The following is a 14381-nucleotide window of genomic DNA, read 5'->3' on the forward strand; positions in this document are numbered from 1 at the left end:
ATCTTTGACAATTGGACAGGAAACGAAAAAGAGAAAGAGACATAATAGAGAGATACGTAGGTCCCCCTATAGACAGAGAGAGAGAGAGAGAGAGGGGGGGTACGATTAATGTTGACAGAGAACGTGAGATTCTGTGAGCAGGCGACGGAAATCGCGATAGAGCAGCCAGTGTCATCCGGAAACCACGGACGTATTAGTAGCAGTTGAATTGTTGCTTGTGCAGGGAGGCGTTGTATTGTGCACGTTGATGTAGATAAATCAACGCGTACAAAGTATGATCATAAGCCTGCATGACTGAATTTTTACTGTAACCTTTTAGGATTACATGGAAACTTTACTAAATCTTAGGAGTTTTACATTTAAGTGGAACTTAGGCTGACAACATGAACCATGAATACCTGAAGGCAATAGGAAACATGTTGCAATGATCTCAACAAAATGAAACATGAACACGCACAAGCTCCAGTAAGAAATATCAATGGCTTTAGCACAAGTGTAATGCATTTGCTGTTGCAAAGAATTTAACAAGCTAGATGGTCTGATATCTTATATGTTGTTTGAAAAATCATCACGAAAAAAAAATGTCTAACAATGTTCAAGTTTATTTCACAAGATAACAATTTTATCAAGGAAATCGTTGCTCAAGAACTGCCACTTTTGTATTCTGCAAGAATTATTGAGAATAAAGACCTTCAATGAAATTCATCGTAGTATAATATTCACACTTAGAACAAATCAAACTTGTTTGCCATGTATATCTCTTTCAATTAAAAAAGAATGCATTGAATTGCTCAAACCCCATTCTATCAAAATTTGAATTGGATATTCAATTCAATTCATTTCAAGTCATTTTATTTCCATACTTCTCATTTATGGACATTATAACAGAAATCAAACAAGTTCTTTCACCTTGTAAACAATGTGCAAAACACAACAATATACATGGTGATAACACAGTAATTATATGTAATAACTGGTCATATTCGAAATCGAGATGGGGTTGATCAAAGAAAAGTATGGCGGGACCTACATGAAAGCAAGCTTGTTTGGCTGTAAGCCCCGAGTAACCAGTGTTTGTGAAAAAGAAACGGAGAACGGATAGTAGATAAGACCAGATGATGTAAGGGTGCCAAATAAGAAAAAAAAAACTAAAATGTGAACTATTACTGTGACCGAGCTATCATTGATTTCAGGAGTACAACATGATTTGCATAATCATAAAGCCTACTTTGGTATATACACTATAAACTGTTGTTGCATTAAAGCTATCGCCAGGGTATGATCAGTAAGACACAAGAAGTAACATGTACAGCTATCAAGCCATTTGGTGTCCGCCGTCAAGCTCTGTATAGAAAGTTAGAGAGAGAAAGAGGGAAAGAGGAAGAGAGGGAAGCGAAGTAGAGTGTGGAATTGATAATGATGAATTCGGAGAGCCTGACAGCAAGACCCAAAATGGAATCTGCAGCGTGTTGACAAGAATGTTTGATCAGACAATAACATACCACAATATTACATAAGACATTACAATTATTCAGTTTCTGCAAGATATGCACTCAATAAAGACTCTTTTAATTTGCGTTTAAAGGAATATAAAGACAAGCAGCTTGTTATTTCGGGGGAGAGGTCATTCCAATATCTAGGGCCCGTATACATTATCGTTTTTTTAGCGAAAATTGTTCGAGTACGTGGAAGGTTAAATGCGTCACTTTGGCGGGTAGGATAATTATGAATCAAATAGTTTTTCCTGAACATGCGAGTGAAAACATCCGGTAACTCCTTGGCAGAAAATTTATACATAAATATGCCGACGTTGTAACTAAATAAATTTGATGTTTTCAGTATCTGACACATTGCTTGAAAACTGATTCGTATTCCTCGCATCGTGCTGACGATCACATGCCATTGATTTACTGGTTTTGTAGCTTCATCTCTTTACTAGAAAATGAAAATCTATCCTCCGAGTGAAAACTATGTAAACAAAATACCCAGGTCCAATAATCATAGTCTTGTGTTTCACGCATGCGCTCTTCCGCTCTTGAGGCTACAGAGCAAGAGAGGTTGATGGCTCGTTGTGTAGCTGCGACGGTGAAGACTCCTGTCTGCTTTCGATGAGTCTCTAGATCCGTGCACAGCCTTGCGTGTGTCCTGTCTCCTCTATCAGAGGTGCACCTGTCTGCCTGCCTCTATCAAAACCGGGGTCAATGCTATCTCATCCGGGGTGCGCATTTAACTCGTTCGATGCCGTTCGATGCCGATCGATGAAATTCCAGCCAGGCTTTGGGGGTTCTATGGGTTAACCCCTATCGCAAGGTCAGGTCTTGTAGACATAGCCCGAGAAGTTTCCCCTTTGCGATGTGGGATCACCTTGCTGGCGGAAGGAAGCAGCGCGCTCTAAGGACCATTATACTGGATAGGAAAGCATCGACAGGTTTGGCAGGCAGGCAGGCAGGCAGGCTCACTGCTTGGCACAAGTTGACCCCTGGTTGACATTCTTCGGAGCATCAGATCGAGCGAGTTTAATACAATATCAAAACGGAGCCAGAATGCGTGCGTTCTGTCAAAGAGGCTGATACCAACATTCTCCGTGTTGCCATGGAGACGATACGAATGGGTTCCACAGCATTGGCATCATCTCGTTTCAAGACTCGTGGTCTACAGATGTAATACATGATCTCAACATAGATTTGGAAATGAAATGAGGCTCTTACCGAGCATAATTTTCCTGGGATCTTCGTCTGAGCAATATGCACTCCTTATCCTTCCCTTTGGAGGTATAGTTGATATCTTGCTTGCCTCTGACTTTTCTTGGATCACGAAAGCATCCCAACATTGACATTTCTATCTTATTTTTCTAAACGAATTTGACATGCTCCGAGTAATTCGGTCTGTTCTATATACTACGGAATCCATATGCGGAAAACAAATAAACATTTACAACACCTATACTATCTGCACACAGGGAGCAAACTATACTCGAAAACATATCATCACTAAGATTTAGCAGTTACCGTAGATCTTGGATCATGGATGAACGATTAAGTAGACCTCCCAAAAATCTCCTGTAGAGTTTTGACTTGAGGTAGATGACATCACATTCTCGGACTTGCATGATTTGTTGATTTGTAATTCAATGAATTTCTCTCCCACCCCCACCCTCTCTCTACACTCTCTTCCTCTTTGATAATCAATAGAAACCTATCGCACCTTTCACTCTTCTGCTTGTTTAATTAATCCTTTTTAACAATTGATTTGATTTGATTTGCTTTGATTTGGATTTGGATTTATTTCCACCTGTGTTCACAAGAACAAAAACAAACATAATTGAGTTACAATATCTATACGATAACATTTTGTCTTTTTTTATGTCAAAAAAATGATCGAAACACATATTCTATGCAACATGTAGTGGTCATACGTGAACCAAAGACCCAAAGTTGGGGAGCCTAAATCAAAAGCGCAGCTTATATTACCTAGGCCCTCTGAAAAAAGCAAATCACATCATGATAAGACTGTGAATTAAACACATAACAACAACAAAGTATATACCAGAGCGGGAAAAAACCCACTGAAACTGAAGCTCCGCATGATGACGGAAAGATGGAATGATAGGATGCGAAACAGAAGGAACAGATGTAATTTAAAGTGGAACGTGAAGTGGCCTTTTCCGTGGAGTGAAAGCTTGAAATGTAAACCGAATGACGATGTTTTACGCAGCGTGTTTACGTACTCGGATCAACAAATTTATATCCGTATGTGTACATATACACATATTGGACACTTTGTATATACATAAAATACATACACATATACATATACATATATATACATATACATATACATATACATATACATATACGTATACATATATATATTCATATACATATACATAACAATTCAGATTCCAACTTTCATAGATCGACCACTATGTTCTATGTGTTTGAAATAATTATGGCTCTCAGCTGGATATCGTGTATTACTTAGTTTTGTTATATTTTTGATGTATTTTTTCATCGAGAAATATGAAAATAAACTGAAATTGAAATTAAATTGAAACTGAAAAAACACGAAATTTTGTAACACCAAACAAATGCAGTTGAGACCGTAGGTTGACCTTTTGTCATTCTACAGACGGCTGATGATTTCACAGATGGCTCCAGGTTGTGTTTGTCAGAGCGACAAGCAAAACGACATAAACCGATCAGATTGACTAGTTTGAGGGTTACTCAACGATAGAAACCATGACTGGTACAGCCGTTCGATGGATGTTGAGTTAAAATACACACTTTACCCAACAATGACTTCTCCTTGAAATGGGTTCACAGCTCCCGCTCCCCCCCCCCCTCATATCTCTCTCTCTCTCTCTCTCTCTCTCTCTCTCTCTCTCTCCATCTCCCTCTCTTTCTCTCTCTCTCTCTCTCTCTCTCTCTCTATATATATATATATATATATATATATATGATATGTCTATCTATCTATCTATCTATCCATCTATCTATCTATCTATCCATCCATCTATCTATATCTACCTATCTACCTACCTATCTATCTATCTATCTATCTATCTATTTATCCCTCCATCTATCTATCTATCCATCTATCTATCTATCCATCCATCCATCTATCTATCTACCGATCTACCTATCTATCTATCTATCTATCTATCTATCTATTTATCCATCCATCTATCTACCTATCTATCTATCCATCCATCTATCTATCTACCTATCTACCTATCTATCTAAATGTGTAGCTTTCTATCTTGCTTATCATGTTGTTGTTCTTTTTTTTTTTTGTGGCAAACGTTTCAAACAACCGGTTCTCTCTTAAGGACGAACGATGTTGTTTACTTAGAATAACAGAAACTAAAAACGATACATAAATGATGCAATGTTTTTCGCACTAATTTAGTTCTGACACACGACCACTAGCTGGTAGCCCTACATGAGGGTTTTTCTGTACATGACACGTAGATGTTGTGTGCATCACAGTTTGTATGATATAATCATGTTAGAAATACAGAATTCCACATCTCGATCTCGGAAATCAAGTGTTCTGTATTTTAAGAAAGACTTAAATGATATCTGAGGCTATGTGTTGCATGTTAAGAGGGAATTCATCCTGTAATTACTTTGCTTTAAAACGAAAAAAAAAAGAAATCACAAAAGTAGATCATTCAAAATTTAAGTGAAAATTTAGACAAAGCAAATTTAGACAGGCAATTCTGTGTGACATTTGTTCAGCAACTCCCCATTCTGTTTGTACACGAAAAGTCACAAATTTTCATATTTCTCTTTTTCTCACAAACCAAACATTATTATTCAGATCTGTTCTTGATATGTAATGAGACTGATACGTTTCTACATATCCTCCTCACCCATGTTAGCGGATAAATTCTGTTTGTGCCAAAATATATGAGAAAAATGAAAATGAGTGAAATTTTGCGCGCACAAGCGGAGAGCTGCTCAACACCCACGTCACAATGGGTTGCCAATTTGTCTTACTCTCTAAAATCTATGTCCCAAATTCACGAAGGTGGTACAATATAAACCATGATTTAATCCTTGGTTTATGAAAATTCCTTCTGCTTAAATATACGATTGACAGATTGCGTAGGCCAACAGACGTCGAGTAGCAAACACGCATTGATATGCGCATGTCAAAGGTACGCATATTTCACGCTTTATTTTAGACCATGGTCTAAATTTGTAGCATGGGCTAAATTTAACCACTTTCGTGAACTCGGGCCATAACTGCATGTGTGTGTGCACTTACCCATGGGGTAAAACGAGGACACACATACGAACTTTACATTTAAACCGAGGACACACAGAGAACCGAGGACGTCCTCGGTACGCAGACCATTCCAAACGGTCTGCTTTTGCACGCTTTTGTATGTAGGGTACATGTTTGTAGGCCCTCGATTTATTGTAATTAAGTCCTCGGTTGGATGGTAATATACGAATGAGTCCTCGGTTGACAAGAGTCCTACTTACACACGGGTCCTCGGTTATGTGGCAAAATTCTTGTAGGTAAAACAGGTCCTCTTTTTCCACCAGAGACGCGTATGTGTGTGTGTGTGTGTGTGTGTGTGTGTGTGTGTGTGTGTGTGTGTGTGTGTGTGAGTGTTTTCGATTTTCCCCCAAATTTTCATTGATCTACTTCTCTGATCTTTCTGTTTTCATTCAATGTAATATGATATAGTAATCAGGATCCCTCTAAGATTGTACAGCGTATGACGTGAATCGGGATGAACGCCATGTGATCAAAGTAAAAAAAAAAAAAAAAAAAGAAGAAATCGTAATCAAATATGATATAAAAGATATACTACCAAGATTGCACATTACCAATTTGCACTCGTGGGATTTAACTTGAGTTGAAAGTCTCTTAGGCCTATGTGTGTTTGTTTAAACACCTTTTACCGTGTGAACCGAGAAGGCTGTGTTGATAGCGTACTATCATGACTCTACGCTTCAATACATTTTTCCCGTGAAGGGCAGTTTCCGCATCGCAAGCAACCTACAGTTCAACCGGAAATGCACTTCACACCGACTCGGTAACAATTCTCAATCGCACAATGACGTAACAGAGAGAAAAAGTTGCACTATATCTATCAAGCAATCGTTTTATCAGAAGAGCATTTACTGTGAATCACGTTGTAAAGTGCAAAAGGCAAAAATAAATAGATAAATTAAAAACAAAAAAGAATTAGTGGTTCAATTGTGATGAAACAAGTACGTTCGAATGAATTCCATCGTCCCTTATTGAGAACATTTTAAACCCAAAATACATTTTGCTTTATATACTGGATACAAACTTTGGAATAACCTTGACAACAGGTTGAAAGATTCTTCTAAACTTATCACATTTGAATAGGAAAATGTTTGCTCTCTGCATACAATAGATAAATTCGTTGTATCTATCGTGCTTTAGCCGGTCCTGAAATTCTACAGACCTCTCTACATTCTTCTCCGCTCCTTTTTCTTTCTTCTGTCCTCTCTCTAAATACTTCACTTAAGAGTAATATATATATCTTTGTATATGTATATATATATATATATATATATATATATATATATACATATATATATATATATATATATATACATATACATACACATATACATATGCATATACATATACATATATACATATACATATACATATACATATACATATACATATACATATACATATACATATATACATATAGGGCCTACATAGAATTAGAATAAAACACATCATGCTGTATGCGTAAGGACGAAGCAAGTAATGTGATAATAGAAGGGTATACATCTTTGTAATAAAAGATGCTAAATGTTAATTTTTGGGGTGTTGATTACACATGTAAGTGTATGATAAGAAATTTTGTGGAAAAGTGAATATCGATGGTGAAATAGATAATGATGATGATGATAACAATATTCTTACAGCATAATACTACTATTAACAATACTATTACTAATACTGATACTAACATTAATACTGATACTAATACTTATACTGATACTAATACCTATAGTAATACTAATACTAATAATAATACTAATAATAATACTAATACCAATACTATAAATACTAATACTAATGTTAATACTAATACTTATACTTATGCTAATACTATAATACTACGAACAATGATGATAAAAAGAACAATGACAATGATATGCACCACTAGCAGTTCAAGGGCACAATAGAAGTATATTACTTTTTTTCACCAACCAAGCGAACGAGGAAATGCTAATGAAGAATTTGGCATAGATATATCAGGAAATGAATTGACAATCAATCGTGGTCACTGATCTTTTTTCCCCTTCATTCCCCCTAAAAAAAAAAAAAAAAAACACACACACACACACACAAGATGATAATCGCCAAGAATTCCAATTGTTATCACAAGTATAGGACCAATTATTTTGATATTGCTCGACAATGGCTGCTTAAGCCGGAATCAGAGTAGGTTCAGGGGAAGCTGTGACATTTTATTGTTGTTTGCTTGTTTGTATATTTATATTCTGTTTATTTGTTGGTTTATTTGTGTTTTTATATAAGGATTATTACCTTTCGGCATTCAACAAACGAAAGGAAGTGGCATTGACCCGATTGTTTGTTGTCATTCAGGATATCAATTGTCACTTTCGTCAAAAGCTCTGAACAATCATCATGGTGAGAATATTATGGGATATGTGCATTGTAAACTTTACTAGTTAAGTGCATGCGACGGACGGCGTATATCCCAAAGACAATAGCTGCACATTCATGGGCCCATCCTGTGCGCAAAGTCCATGGACTGGTTTCATTAATATGCATTGTTATTTGTTTCACAATACATCATAATTAAACCGCAACTAGTACCCTGACACAATGAATGACTCTGATTATGATTCCAAGGGTAGAGAGAGAAAAGAGAGAGAGAAAAAAAATTTCTCTTACTCGCTAAATATCTTTTCTTATGGTTGGAAGTACGCAAAGCAGCTATGGCAGTTTTATACCTTATCAAATGATTGAATGATGACAATGACTCTGATTGTGTGACTGGACGTCCTATAAATCATTTTGTTACCATCTATAATTACGAATTACGTTTCCCATTTAACCTTTAGTTACAACCGCTTACCCATGGGTGTCAAATCTAACACCGATCAAGTGTCAATAGAGGACCACACCCACAAATGTTGAAAGAATGTTTTGATGGTGTTGAAAAGTGTTCACCTGGCATGTCTTCGTGGTGTTAATTTGACACTGTAACTCATGGTGATATTTTTTACTCTGCGCTGGTGTTAATTCAGTAATGACACAGCTGGTGTTAATGTCATTGGTATAGCACCCGTCTAGAGACCACACCAACTAGTGTTACTGTGTTGTAGATGTGCTCACACTTCAGAAAAAAAAAAATCAAGTACTTTATCGGAAAATTCTTGATCGTCTTGTTGAAGTCCAAAATCAACAAGAAGAACAGTAACTAAGAAACTATTCAAAAATCAATCTTATATTTTGAAATGACACCCCGAGGTGTTAACCTAACATCATAAATAAGCACTGGAAATTTAGCATCAGCTCGGTGTTTCATATTTAACACCGGACTCTTTGCAGTGTAGACATTAACTCTTTCTCTTTCTCACTGTGTGTGAACGAGCGGTCACTGTTCTGCTATAGTTTACCTTCAGTATTGTAAGCATTAACATGAACGAGACAATACTACAAGTTTCGGTTTGAATCAAACGTATGGATTTAGACACCGCAAATTCTACAATTTTCACTCACGGTAGATAAAACATGTCAGATGATTCAGGCAGTCGAAACCTCTTGTGACTTATACTTTTGATCATCCCTACTCCGTCACTCTTTTGTGCTTTTGTTTGAACCAATTCTCAATGAATTATGCAAAGCTATACGTTTCGCCTGTAGGCACGGTAGGTGTGCTAATCAAGGTTCTTTTGGTGGTACTGTATCAAGGTTTTTCATTCAGAACATGGGATCTTTTCTGCGTAAGATATTTAAAACGTATTTCACCCCAATATCTCTGGTGACAGTGAAAGTGCCAATTGTGTGTGTGTGTGTGTGTGTGTGTGTGTGTGTGTGTGTGTGTGTGTGTGTGTGTGAGAGGGAATTCTAGTGGTGTTTCTGCTTTAAATACTGTGAGCTGGTGGAGAAAGTCATTATGCGTCATAAGATCTCTTAAGTCCTGCAAAAGACAGCTCAAGGCGGGAGAAAGAGACACAAACAGACAGACAGACACACAGACACACACACACAAACACACAAACACGCACGCGCAGACACACACACATACAGAGAGAGAAAAAGACAGACAGACAGACAGACAGGGAGAGATGGAAGAGAGAGAGAGAGAGAGAGAGAGAGAGAGAGGTGGGTGGAAAGGATACACTCGGCAGTGGACAGGTTTGACGTTGAGTGGCGCCGTGAGCGGGCGAAGACCTCAGAGAAGAAAGAGGAACTGAGAAAGCTGAATGGCAAGTTTTGCGTGGCGCCACGTTTTCATTTTTATTCACTGCTCCCATTTGAGGCCAACATTTTAGCCCGAATTCACGAAGATGGCACAATTGAAACCATAGTTTAAACAATGGACAAAGACCGTAGTTTTTTATGGGACGCCAAGTGTCGCATGGCCTATTTCGTTACAAAATCAGTTATTTCGTCTAGGAAATGACCATTTCGTTAACGAGATGATCATTTCGTTACGAAATGTTACATTTTGTAACGAAATGAACATTTCATTGACGAAATAACTGATTTTGTAACGAAATAGGCAACGCGACGCTTGGCGCCCCATAAAAAAAAAAACTACGGTCTTTGTCCATGGTTTAAACCATGGTTTCAATTGTACCACCTTCTTGAATTCGGGCCAAAACGTCTATACCGGAAGTTCTTAAGACATAAGTAATGAGAAGAACAACCTGGTGCAAAGCCAGATTTTAAATCCTTCATAAATTCAGTGGTTGCATTAATCACCAGAAAAAAAAAAGAAATCAAAAGCAAGTAACAAAGAAGTGAAAGAATATAAGTCTAAAGAAGCCAAGCAACTATAAACCAAGGACCTGCCTACACGATTTACATATAAATAAGCCAACCCACCAATGAGCACACCCCTGTCACTCCGTGTCTATATATGGATACAATCATAAGTCAGTAATGTCCTAATCGGTAGTAAGTCAATACTGGAAACCACAAAGAGAGAAGGATGAACTGATTTGACGAAGGAATGAACTGGCTGAATGACAGAATGAAAGAAACGGAGACGGAGAGATTGATAGATAGGTTGATTGATCAGGAAAAAGACAAGGGCACTGTCAAATGGAAAGTAAACGGGGAGAGACCGACTATCGTGAACTTAGCATACTTCCTTCCCTCCCACTTGTCCAAACACCATGGTGTTTGGGTTGTGTTCGATCAATCTGGCTCCCTTAGATGTTTTTTCCTACAACTGTCTGGTTTGGATCATTGAATGCTGCTTGTAGATACTGTTATCCCTCCGCGTAGGCCTACATGTAACTATACACACTTGCAAACAAATATGATATACATGGTTTATATGAATATGATAATGTGAATATAATCCCTTCAAATATATCATATATGCTGTATTATGTACATACAAGTGTGTGTGTACTTGCGTGTGAATGCGTACATTTGTGCATGTAACATTTGTTTATTCACAGATTATTTATGTATTTATTTACCTATTCTTTAATTCATGTGCCCATTCATTTATTCATTGATTTACACATTTCAATATATAGTCTGTATGTGTTTGAGTGCATCGTCAACAGTACATGCATATTCGCACACACACCGTCACGACACACGGAAAATAGAAGAGAAGAAAGAAGCTTATATGTATATATTTTTTCTTTTGATTGCTGCTTGAGCTGGCTTGCCAATCATGCCGACGAAAACCGACGAAAAGTACAATATCTATTGCAGTACAATCAATCAAACAATCAAAGTTATTAAGATAATTTATGTCCTATCTATAAAGCCCTTGTACTGATAGTGTGAACATTTTTCCGATGTATAACAAAGCGAGGTGAACAAGAACAGAAAGTCTCTTAGAGAAAGGTTATTTAATCAACCCATTGTGCTGTCGTGTATCTTGAGTGCCGATCGATATACGGTAAATCCCATAGCGTTACACACATTGTGTTTGAAGTCCTCACGGTGGCATGGAAATGGTTAATTTCATTATCTCTTGATGTCTTTGTTACATTCCGTGTAAAATTATTTCATTGCGGCACATGTGCGTAAGCTTGGAAGAACAAGGTAGAGGTCATACACTATTTTTATGTATAATTTCTATATAAATACATTAAGTTAGAACTAATTTCTCGCCCTATCCTGTTACGCAACGCTGCAATCTTTATATTCATATAATATAAAGGAGGGCAACATATATCGCTAAAAATGAATCCCTAAAACGGCAATGAGTAATCCGAGTTTTAACATTTCTTTTCCTTGGTTTGGTTTTAAGTTGTACCCAAGACCCTTAATTTCTTCACACGAGGCTTTTATCGGGACCAACGCTTAACAAGCTTACTTCTAAGTAAGTTCCATTGTATTTCTCAGTAGCATTTTTACTTCTATCGAAGAAATCTTTGAAGCTCTATCAAAGCTCTGACATATCGACTGCCACGCTCTATGTTAGTATTTTTTCATTGTCTCTCCAAAGCAGACATTATGTATCATCCTATTTTGATACATTTAATGCATTTTTCACTGAGAAAATACGAAAATAAAACTGAAATGGAATTGAAATGAAAATTTCAGCCGTACAACAGTTTTGTCGACACATCCTAAAACACTGTTCTTTGAACAAACTTTCTGATATCGCTTTTAAAAATAGGTACGTTTTAGTTCATTAATCTCATACATTTGCTCCAGCTTTAATTATGTCATTAAGCACAAGCCTGATATCCCATCAACTGTGTCAAAACCAATTACTAAAACCGATACCATGGTTTACTTACTCTCATAAGAACTACCTTTCACGCAAAGAGTATAAGTAACGTGAGAGCCAGTTGCAATGCCAACAAGCGGAAAAATTCGATACATTCACCAAGTTCACTCAAAGCAAACCAACATATTGACCAATACTGAGAGAGAAATACTCAAAATCTTTCATCCTAGTTTAATAATAATGCAATTTAATGTTGACAATTTTTGTGAATCGCTAAGTATGTATGATTTCTTTCTCATTTCATTTTATTTTGTAGGCTTATTTCCCCTTTCCTGCCTTCATGTTTGTTTGTTTGTTTTTTGTTCAAGTTTCCTTCATATGAGTTCCAAATTTCAGCGTTTTCCTTTTGAGGAATTTGTTGTTGTTTGTCTCACCAACATGACTTCCTCAGTTTTACGGTGAAGAAAAAAAAAATCCCTTTTGATAAAGAAACAGTTTTCCACGAGCTTTGCTTAGACTTTAATATGGTTGTTTCTTTAACCATTTGTAGTGTTCATTGCATTGATAAGACGTAAACGTATACGAGTTATCGTTTTACATACTGAGTGTGTGTTATATTCCTCGCCTATATTTACCATGGAGTTTCAACATGTCTATTCTATACTCTAGTATTCAGTTCGATAAAATGTGATTATGCTTTCAGTGGGGACGTTGTCAAAGTGAGGCTGTGCTTTCTTGTTAATGGACAAGGGAAAGTGCCTTGAAATCCAGTCTTATAGATCACTGACCAGAATAATGAAGACAATGATCTTATGGCTGTAGGTGAACTAACAGATCACCATGCTCTGGTTAAAAAAAAAAGAATCCCTCTATCTGGTTTATCTATTTAACTTTAAAGTCAATTCGAATGAAGTGCACAAGAGTACACGTTATGATTTTTATGTTAGGGTTTGATTATTTAACTATGACTTGCCCACACATTATTCTGTGCTTCCCCAGTGTAGTAGACCAGACACAGAACTAGCTATCATTTCCAACTTCATTGTTATTCAATAGTTATTTGCATTTCAAGACACAAATTTACACCTCGTTTGACAATGTTTGAAGATGTTTGACAATGTTTAAATTGTTGTGCAAGAATGTTGGAATTATTCACAAACTGAAATATCTCTTCCCAAAGCCAATATTGCATTCTCTTTATACAACTTTATTATTACCTTACTTGAATTACGGAATATTAGCCTGGGGGAATTGCTCAAAGACTAAAATTGATTCGTTATTTTTGGTTCAGAAAAAGGCCTTGCGGATTATAAATCGAGCACAATTTTTTGATCATACTGATGAATTGTTTGTTTCAAGTAAATTGTTAAAAATTTCTGATTTGTATTTATATCATGTTGGAATTTTCATGTATAAGTTGAATACTGGTGACCTTCCTAGTATATTTTCTTCAATGTTTGTGAAAAACAGTGATATTCATACTTACCCTACAAGACACAGTGAATCCTATTATTTTTCTCCTGTTCGTACAGTTTTAGCCCTTAAGACAATTACATCTACCGGTCCTTCTTTCTGGAATGAGTTAGATTCGGTTCGGTTGCACTCAAGTTCTGTAAGCTCCTTTAAGAAAAATATCAAAGTCAATTTTCTAAAATCCTATGTGTAATTATTTCGCCGTAATCGCTTAATTTTTTTTTTTTTTTGCATATACTTAAATGATGCCTCGCTCGGATGACCTCACCAGTTTGATTAACTTGCTACTTTTTTAAGCATTTATACCATAAGTTAATCATAAAACATTATATACTATACTTTGTACATCGCGTAAACATTGTAATATTCTCGATATTTTGAATTTTGCATGTTACGTCACTTCTGACTTTGATACACTGTACTAAAACCCTATGTTATATTTTTGGAACCCACATCCTACAAGCTCTGCTTTTTAGTGGGTTCCTCATATTACACG

Source organism: Diadema antillarum, unplaced genomic scaffold (assembly GCF_040938485.1).
Source record: "Diadema antillarum isolate AM-2024a unplaced genomic scaffold, OU_Dant_1.0 scf00000022, whole genome shotgun sequence".
Taxonomy (NCBI): Eukaryota; Metazoa; Echinodermata; class Echinoidea; order Diadematoida; family Diadematidae; genus Diadema; species Diadema antillarum.